The 10225-nt window shown below is 41.8% G+C and overlaps 1 protein-coding gene across 1 annotated transcript in view; it reads left to right on the top strand.

Annotated features, from left to right (window-relative positions):
- Positions 1-567: 567 nt before the first annotated feature.
- LOC128690036 (pyrokinin-1 receptor) overlaps positions 568-10225 on the top strand; it is a 243610-nt gene continuing 233952 nt past the window's right edge. The window contains exon 1 of the mRNA XM_070088562.1: positions 568-863. The gene's annotated coding sequence lies outside the window, so the exon portion shown is untranslated. The remainder of the gene's footprint in view (positions 864-10225) is intronic.

The following is a 10225-nucleotide window of genomic DNA, read 5'->3' as shown; positions in this document are numbered from 1 at the left end:
TTTCCCATCTTTCTCAAAATGATAAATAAAGCCAGCAGACTGGTGTACATGTGTCTTATTCATCACGATGGTGTTTCGTTGTGATGAGTCAGTGAGAGACTCAACACTCTCGCTCTTATTGCAGCTCTCAAGAACTCATCAATATTTTATTATGACCAGAGAACAGAGAACGCAGTTATAAAGAACAGAGAACGCAGTTATAAAGAACAGAGAACGCAGTTATAAAGAACAGAGAACGCAGTTATAAAGAACAGAGAACGCAGTTATAAAGAACAGAGAACGCAGTTATAAAGAACAGAGAACGCAGTTATAAAGAACAGAGAACGCAGTTATAAAGAACAGAGAACGCAGTTATAAAGAACCGAGAACGCAGTTATAAAGAACTTCAGTAGTTCAGTACCTGTGGTTTGACGGATAATAAAGTAGGAACTCTGAAATTAATACAGTAAAAACAGTGTTTTATATTACAGTTGAACATTTAAGCAGGTAAACCATGTTTTTATTAGTGGTAAATAATTAAAATAAATAACGCTTTCTTTTACCTTGTAGATTTCGATTAAAACAAAACGACTGAATATTCAGTGAATGTGGTAATTTTAAAAGTGGAAAATTAGCGAAATGATCCAGGACGACAACATGAGACTTGGTGATGTAAAGTGAAGGATCTGTGTGTGTGTTGATATATGTCAGTTGGTGGCATCACTGTTGCGACACTTGTGAGTCGTTCTAGAGTAGTTCCTCCTTAATTCCTCGGACTTCAGAGGACTCCACTCAGAGGACGACTCTACTCAAAGGACGCCTCCATTCAGAGGACGACTCTACTCAGAGGACGTCTCCAGAGGACGACTCTACTCTTCTAGAAGGTAATCCTTTGGGTATTACTTGAGGATAAGAATTGTATTTCATAAGCACATTATTAATTAAAAATAATTATTATCTAAGGGCTGTTTACATGATCTATCTATCCATATCTTTCTTTTTTGGGTCACCCTGCCTCGGTGGGAGACGGCCGACTTGTTGAAAAAAAAAAAAAAGTATATATATATATATATACTGGAGTTGTGATGAGCCTGGGCTGTACAATGCCATTATAAATAACTCTTCTCAGTAACAATAAACTCTGCAACGCTCGATGTTGTCCACGATATTGTTTTAATTTAAACTGTATATAACAGGAGTGTATTTCTACTGTATTCTGTGTGATAGATAGTGGGGACAAGAGCTAGTAGCTATGCTTCCCTGTCGTATTCTATCACACAGGTACTTGTAAATACACCAGACTGTGTTTTCACATAAAACATATTATTTAAAAATTTCTTACCTTTCTCTGGTTAGTAAAATTAATGTATCAGTATGGAAATGTGTAGATTAACACAGAGATACGTGGCTCAAGTGGTAGCGTCTTTTACAGTTTAAAGGGACTCACCTTCGAGTCTAGGAAAGAGTGGATGGGATGGGTAATTTTGCTTACACCTGCTGCCTCTTTTCACCTAGTCGTCTGTTGTGGGTCGCATCCTGGAGGGGAAAAGGGTCTTTAGGTGAAACTAAGAATGATCTGGGCTTTGATGTGAGTTGTTACATAACAAAAACTTTTTAGGCTATACAGGAGCAGCGGCAGGATAACATCTGTTAGCCTCTGAATGAGATGAAGTAGGGCAGCTAACTTGTAAATAAACTGAGGCGTGAGAGAAGCTCTCAGCGTGTAAATTCAACGGTGTAAAAAAAATAAAACTTGTTTGCACACTTCCTTACGAGGCCTGGTCCTGGACCGGGCCGAGGGGGGCGTTGATCCCCGGAACATCTTCCAGGCAGACTCCAAGTACTCCAGCGTCTCAGAAGCGCCGCTGGTTACAGATTCACACACACACACAATACCCTGACTGTAATAATACAGAAATAACCCGTTTTCTATTTATTCCTTTAAATTAACGAAGACGATTGAATTCCCTCTTATGAGCCCAAGTGTTACTCAATCCCTTCCTTTGTTCTTATATAAGCGAGGTTTCACTCTACGTAATTTAAAATCTATTTAGTAAACACTATTGTCATTCTCAGGGATGTTCTTCCTAGCGGGAATTATCTCTGTGGAAATCAGACACACAATGCGGGTTATGGTATGTTGTTGGGAAGAAGTTTCGCCCACCGGGGACTCCATTACTTTACACAGACTTGATAAAGTCTTTGATGGTTGAAAAGTTTTTGCAGTAAAATACCATAATTCGCACTTGTACAATTTACATATTCTTGACACATTCCAACACTGTGTTAGCATACTTAACTTATCCATAAAAACACACATAGCGTCTGTACATATTAATATGTTTTATACATACTATGTATTTACTATCACGTAACTCAAATAATTGTATCGACTTTGTTATACAACGCTGCGCGACGTATCTGTCGCATTTATATACCGTCAACTTCCCTCAGCACTCTCCCCATTCCACGTGAAGCCCACTTAACCCCATTCATGGCAACGGTATCCCTTGCTTCTGCTTCGTCATCCCTCAGCATCCTTATCCACTTAACCTCATTCACTGGAACGGTATCCCTCGCTTCTTCTCCCTTCATCCCTCCTCAGCATCCTGCTAGCCCCTTGCAACAATTTATATTTTCGAGGCAGTAATCCACGATAACAATGTATCACCCAGGTGGTCTGCGGCTGGAGTGGTCTGCTTGATGTAACTCAGTCTCTCCTGTGAAATAAAACACTATAATAGTTGTGTTCCGTCTCCCCGGTGCTCTGTTTTTTCCTCTCCTTCGTGTTTTCTTTCCCGTCTCTTCGTCACCTCACCTTTCCACTCTTACATACATAAAAAAATTCTCTACCTGTAAATTTGCGACCACTTTACCTAAGAGCGGCGGCTCTCATATTGCTGGTCCAGCAACAGTGAATCTCCGGTTCATAACGCAGTGCTCTCTTGCTGGTCCAGCAACACTTGCAACAGCAGTAAATCTGGTCCAGGCCACAGCGTTGCCTTGAGCGATGGTCTCTCTCTGTCTTGAAGATCTTCTTGGCTATTTCGTCTGGAGGAGTGGGATGCTTAAAGTGGTGTGGAACGTGCAAGAGTTCTACATGAACTTTCTCTCTCTCTCTCTCTCTCTCTCTCTCTCTCTCTCTCTCTCTCTCTCTCTCTCTCTCTCTCTCTCTCTCTCTCTCTCTCCCCCTCCCTCCCTCCCTAGCAAGGAGACTTGAAGTTTTACTCTCTTGGCTTCTTCAACGATGTTTTTACGTGCTTGTATCATTACGAGTGAAGAGTCCGGTTGATGAGTGCTCCAGAGTAAGAGGTGAAGACAACATTGGTGTGACCTCCTGCAGGGGACACACTGCTTGGATGTCTTGGTCCATCATACTACAAGACCACACTGAACCATCCAGCTGGTGACGGACCTACACACTGACGGGATACGTCTGTCCATCAGGACTCGAAAATCACGACTTGAAAACTACGACTTGAAAACCACGGCTTAAAAACCACGGCTTGAAGGCGAGGTGTCGTAGCATCCTGGTTCACCTGCCACAGGTAATGGTGCCCAACACCTTAGCCAGAACCTTCTTAGCATCTCTGGAAATACGATTTGACGCCCGTGAATGACATTCTCTGATTCAATTCTCCACCGCTGACGCCTTCCTTGGTATTGGGAAGGACGAACTACCATTCAATCGAATCGTTTTAGCGCCTCGCCAACCTTTTGTGGATGCTGTGATGTTTTGATCTGTTAGATGTATGTGTGGGTGATGTTGGGAGCTTTCAAGTGTGTCTTTGTATGTGATGCTGGGGTCTCAGACATGTGTGTGTGTGTTTGTGTGTGTGTGTGTGTGTGTGTGTGTGTGTGTGTGTGAGAGAGAGAGAGAGAGAGAGAGAGAGAGAGAGAAAGAGGAGATCTTGTAATCTCTGACATGATGTGTGTCTATGTGGGATGCTGTGATCTCTCGGGTATCCCTGTGTGGGATGCTGTGATCTCTCCGGTATATCTGTGTGGGATTCTGTGAGACCCTACACAGACACCTGAGAGATCAGGTGTCTTTGTGTGGGATGCTGTAATCTATCAAATATCTCCGTGTGGGATGCTGTGATCTCTCTGGTGTCTCTGTGGGATGCTGCGATTTGTTTGTGTGGGTTACGGCCGTGTTCGTTGCTTGTAGTATTTACGTTCATAATTTTTTCCAAAGCTTAATAACGTATCTAACTCCTCATTTTTTAACTCAAGCAGCTCATAAACCCTTAACCTCACGCGGTTAATAACGCGGATTAACGTTCATTAGGGAGCGAGAGTCATCAGTTAAAAGGTGGCGTTTAAATCGATAGGGAATCCGATCCTCTAGTCAAGGGCATCCTCTCCTTCAGTTCCTGTTCCTGCGTTCCACAGCTCCTGAGGCCTAAACTGAAGGGGGGGATAGACGACGTTTCGGTATGTTTTTTGGGCCGAAAGGTAGTCTGGTTTTGACTTCAATTTGTGGATTTTTTTGTTTACTGTGGACTATTTCAGTCACGGACTGTGACTGTTCCTTCTTGAAGCAGGATGATGAAGCAAGTCTTGGTGTAGTGTCCCCTTACTGACTCGCAGCTGACTTTGAGGCTTCGTTGTCCTGGAAAAGTATTTTTAAGTAACTTTAAAGGCTTCATCTTCACGGAAAGCCCCCTTTTTTTAGAAGCCTTCGAAGGTTTCCTAATCATGGAAAGCAATTTTGAGTTTCCTCTGTAGGTTTCACCTTTGCTACAGCCTCGCCACACACGAGAATATTTTTGTGTGTGTGTTCCAGCAGCCATGGGTTAATGTGCTTAGTGCTCATAATTGTGGTATGACGTGCGGTAGGGAAGGCTGAAGGGGAGAGAGGGAAGAGGGGAGATGTGAGGGGAAGGAGGGGGCAGGGTGGGGGATTTTGGGGAGGATAAACGTGATGGAAGAGGGATGATGCGCATCTGCTGGCCGGCTTCTGAATTTTTTTTCCTCCCTCTCTTCTCCATTCTTTCTTTATTGTACCGTCTCTTTCACCTTTTTTTTGTAATAAAGTTGGTAGAAGTACCGACAATTTATTGTGGCAACGTTTCGCTCTCCAGGAGCTTTATCAAGCTAATGGCTTGATAAAGCTCCTGGAGAGCGAAACGTTGCCACAATAAAATGTCACATTAGTTGCACTTGTGTCCTTTTACTTTACATACCTTTTTTTTTATTGTTTTTTTTTCTTTTTTCTTTTGTATTTTATAAGTCTGTAAACTTCGTCTATCTTAATGACTCCCTTCCCTCTGTCTTTCATCATAATTAAAGTCAGTTAGTTGGTGAGTGGTGGGTGTGAAGGGAGTAGACATCTCCCTCTCTGTCTCTCCTCATTCTCCCTCATTCTCCCTCGCTGTTTCTCTCATACATTTAGTTAAAAAAGGAAACATTCCTTACCTCAAATTACAACGTAACTTGTCGATACTCAGACACACACACACACACACACACACACCTTACAGAAAAAAATGATAAGCTTTTATTATTCCAACTTTATTATATTGTGGCTGTTTGTGGGTTAGAGGACAGTAACATACATGGAATAGTCCAGCAAGTGATGTAATGGAGGCAGGAACCATACATAGATTTAAGACGAGGTATGATAAAGCTCAGGGAGCAGAGGGAGAGGACCTAGTAGCGATCAGTAAAGAGGCGGGGCCAGGAGCTGAGTCTCGACCCCTGCAACCACAATTAGGTGAGTACACTTCGAGTGAAGGTAACATCGTTGTGTTGTGTTCTCAAATCTATAGGAGACAAAGCCACCTCAAAATTGCATCTCCGCTCTATATACTGAAATCCCTAAAAATAGGGATTCAAGTAGATTTCTAACTGCTAAAAATAGAGATTAAGGTAGACTTAACTCCTAAAAATAGGGATTAAATTAGACTTTAACACCTAAAAATTGGGATTCAGTTAGACTTTAGCTCCTAAAATTAGGGATTCATTTAGACTTTAACTCTTAGAAATAGGGATTAATTTAGACTTTATCTCCTAAAAATAGGGATTAAATTACACTTTAACTTCTAAAAATAGGGATTAAATTAGACTTTAACTTCTAAAAATAGGGATTAAATTAGACTTTAACGCCTATAAACATGGATTAAATTAGTCTTTAGCTCAAAAATAGGGATTAAATTAGACTTTAACTCCTAAAAATAGGAATTAAAGTAGGTTCTCAGTGTATATATAATTTAACCAAGAGTTCTTTAATCCCTTAAAACAGGAATTGAAATAAACCCGTGTCTGTGTTGGCGTGTACGCAGCGTATGTACATTGCTTGTACACAGTGCATACGCAGGGCACATACGCTTCTCTGTGAGAACACGTACACTGGGTAGTGCTGTCCTCGCAGACAAGAGACAAATATTCTGACAGCAACAGCTTAGGTTGAATACAAAAGTATATAAACAAACTGGTTGATGCAATAACATACACATAAGTATATATGAAATTTAGATACGTGTATAGATGGAGGGGGAAAACACAGTCAGTAGAAAAGAGGATAATGAATACCTCTCTTAAGCATTGAACACTAAACAGCGTTCATATAAGATCATTTAATCCTCCACAATAGATTCAAGATCTTACGCGGCTCATTATAGACGAAATAACGAGGAGGTAAGACGATTGACTAATAAATATCTAGATTAGAGAAGAATTAACTAGAGTTTAATGCGATTGAGCACTAAATATCTAGTAAGAGCTTTTGCAGGAAAAGGAAAAACAGTTCTGAAATTTATAATAAGGAATACAAAGCCTGATCGGAATACACAACAAATTGGAACAGACCACAAACCGCAATACACCGCAAATCTCATCGCGATACATCGTAAATCAGCATAGACCGCACCGCAAATTGTTCCACAGAGAAAATCGTAAACAGAAGGCGAGACTGGTAATGCAGGTGATTCATCGAGTCTGTCTGAAGACAACAGTTGACGAATCGCTGCAGATTTGTTCATGGTGCCCCGGGCTTGACACTCGGTGCCAAAGTGGCATCGTTAGTGCCAGGCAAGAGCGGATGACTGCTGCTCCTGGCTCAACTGATGGCCCTCCGGTAGGTGGTTTTCCAGGGGGATAACGATTGAGGTATTGCAGGGAGATAACGATGGTAGGTATCGCAGGGGATAACGAGTGCATCTTTCTCCGCTCTGAGGTGTCGTGACGGACGATGTGAGAGAGAACGGGAGGTAGTTAGCACGATGCTAGGAAGGTTGTTAGGGATGGTTGTTAGTGAGGAAAGGGAAGTGTTAGGTAAATGGACGCAGATCCAACTAATGCGACATTTTACTGTGGGAACCTTTCGTTCTCCAAGATCTTTGTCTAGGAGGGTGATAGGTTCTACCTGCTTTTAACTACCTTTGTTACTTGGAAACAGCCTGGCAAGCTAGATGCAACATCCCCTGCTTGGCAAGCTAGAAGCAAACATCCCCTGCTTGACAAGCCAGTGGCAACATCCCCTGCTTGGCAAGCTAGATGCAACATCCCATGCTTGACAAGCCAGATGCAATATCCCCTGCTTGGCAAGCTAGAAGCAAACATCCCCTGCTTGACAAGCCAGTGGCAACATCCCCTGCTTGGCAAGCTAGATGCAACATCCCCTGCTTGGCAAGCCAGATGCAACATCTCCTGTTTGGCAAGCCAGATGCAACATCCCCTGCTTGGAAAGCCAAATGTAGCATCCCCTGCTTGGCAGGCCAGATGCAACAACCCCTGCTTGGCAAGCCATATGCAACACCTCCTGCCTGGAAAGCCAGATGCAACATCCCCTGATTGACAAGCTAGATGCAACATGCCCTGCCTGACAAGCTAGATGCAACATACCCTGCTTGACAAGCTAGATGCAACATGCCCTACCTGACAAGCTAGATGCAACATGCCCTGCCTGACAAGCTAGATGCAACATGCCCTGCTTGACAAGCTATATGCAACTTGCCCTGCCTGACAAGCTAGATGCAACATGCCCTGCTTGACAAGCTAGATGCAACACCCCCTCCCTAGAAAGCTAGACACACGTTGCAATTGTTTTTAACTGTAGTAACGAAATTAACTTGTAAAGAGTTTGACTGTTTTAACACCTATAACAGTCTTAACTGTCATAGCGATTATAACGGCCATGACGGTTGTAACGGTCTTAATGGTTCTAACGGCCATAACGGTTGCAACGGTCTTAACGGTTCTAACGGCTGTAACGGTCTTAACGGTTGCAACGGTCTTAATGGTTGCAACGGTCTTAACGGTTGCGATAAGCACGAAAACAATCTTTATCATCATATACTGGATACTCAACTGCTCTAATTTCTACCTAAATTATACATGCATAATTATTCAGGCGAAATGACACATGCACATCCTCAGGGATACATCACTGTAGTCTATGTTTCGCCCACCACGAGCTTCGTCAAGCTTTAACGCTATATATCATTATTAGCCAAAAGAGGAAACACATTCACAATCACAGGCAATGCTAATTTTGAGGGCTTTTTTTAGTCTGATACGTCATATATATTTTTATAACACAAGCACACACACACACACATGTATATATATATATATATATATATATATATATATATATATATATATATATATACAAACTATTTATTGGGCCGGTTAATACGTTGTGTAGCATTAGTGTGTTCTGTTTTAAGAGTTACGAGGACAAAAGCAGCTTGTGTTTGGGATTTAGTGGAAATACTGCTCGAAATCTGTCATATGTGCTCACGTATATGCAAAATGATGCTTATACACAGGACCAGTTATCATGGGAGTAAGACCGTGCGTGTATATGTGTGTTTTTGTATATATATATATATATATATATATATATATATATATATATATATATATATATATATATATATATATATATATATATGCAATAAGATCACAGTAAACAGGTGATTTCAGAATATGCAAAACAACCACTGTGAAAGAATAGAGAAATTCCAAGCGCTTTCGTGACTACTCACTTTATCAAGGAACTATGATAGTTCCTTGATAATGTGAGTAGTCACGAAAGCGCTTGGAATTTCTCTATTCTTTCACAGTGGTTGTTTTGCATATATATATATATATATATATATATATATATATATATATACAAAAACACATATACACGCACAGTCTTACTCCCATGATGGCTCCCATAACAAGTGGTCATCATTTATAGACTGGCTCCCATGATAACCGGTCCTCGTTTACAATCTGGCTCCCATGACAAGTGGTCCTCACTGCGTGGCAGAAACATGCGGACCAGGAAGAGAGAGGTGGAGTGGATGTTAGAAATTCTTGAGGGTGTTGCGATGAGCACTTGAGCCTTCAGCCTCTTGCTCTGACGATGTCGATTGCCTCAGCGCTGAGGTAGCAACGAAAAGGAAACATCGCTGGCCTCTGAGTCATGCCCACACTGGGGTACAACGCCGCTGAGAAACACTCGAAGGAAGTCAGAAGGGAACTTCGAAGTGTCGTACTGCTCACAAAGAGCAAAGTTATTTTGCTCTGTGTAAAGGTTTATCAACTTTCTTCCAACAAAAGCTTGCTTATCACCGTGTGTTTTCTTCAAGACAACAGTAATCGTAGCATTAATGGTAAACATTCCGACAAGTTAACAAGACGCATGTACAGCGCCAACGGATCTACATTCTGAGGACGCTTCGCCAATCAGTGGCTTTGCCATTTCGATACGGAGGTTGAAGCCACTGGCTGTCGAAACGTCTTCAGAGTAAAAGTGCTCTGGTGTTGCACCGAGTCTCACTCACCAAGGTAACAGTAAGATAATGAAATAACTGCATGAGCTACAAGACAATGTGTTAGTTCCATGGACTCTCAGGTGCACGAAGGTGATTGTGACTGCACTTAACCTGTTCACTGACATTAGTAGATCATTGGGAACTATTAAAGAGTCTTTCCCCTCTTAGATTTAAGCTGAGGCATCAGCTTTGTACACACACAGCTGAAGCTACGACCTAAAACAAGCACTATTACCACTACTATTCTACTACTACTACTACCACTATCACTACTTTTTTTTCCTCTCTTGGTCCCGTCCCTGTTCCCCTCGTCTATATATAGTGGCAAGGAAAATGGGTATAATAATCATTATTTTTAAAGGGGTGGGCAGATAAGCCAGCAGAAGGCCTCGGTCAGCTGAACAAAAGCTCCAGCTGAGGGTCAAGATAGGACTAAAACTCGTGTCGGGAAATTCTTAAACTGACTCAAC

Source organism: Cherax quadricarinatus, chromosome 25 (assembly GCF_038502225.1).
Source record: "Cherax quadricarinatus isolate ZL_2023a chromosome 25, ASM3850222v1, whole genome shotgun sequence".
Classification (NCBI taxonomy): domain Eukaryota; kingdom Metazoa; phylum Arthropoda; class Malacostraca; order Decapoda; family Parastacidae; genus Cherax; species Cherax quadricarinatus.
Note: the sequence above shows the minus strand (reverse complement) of the source record. Positions and strands in the feature narration are given on the sequence as shown.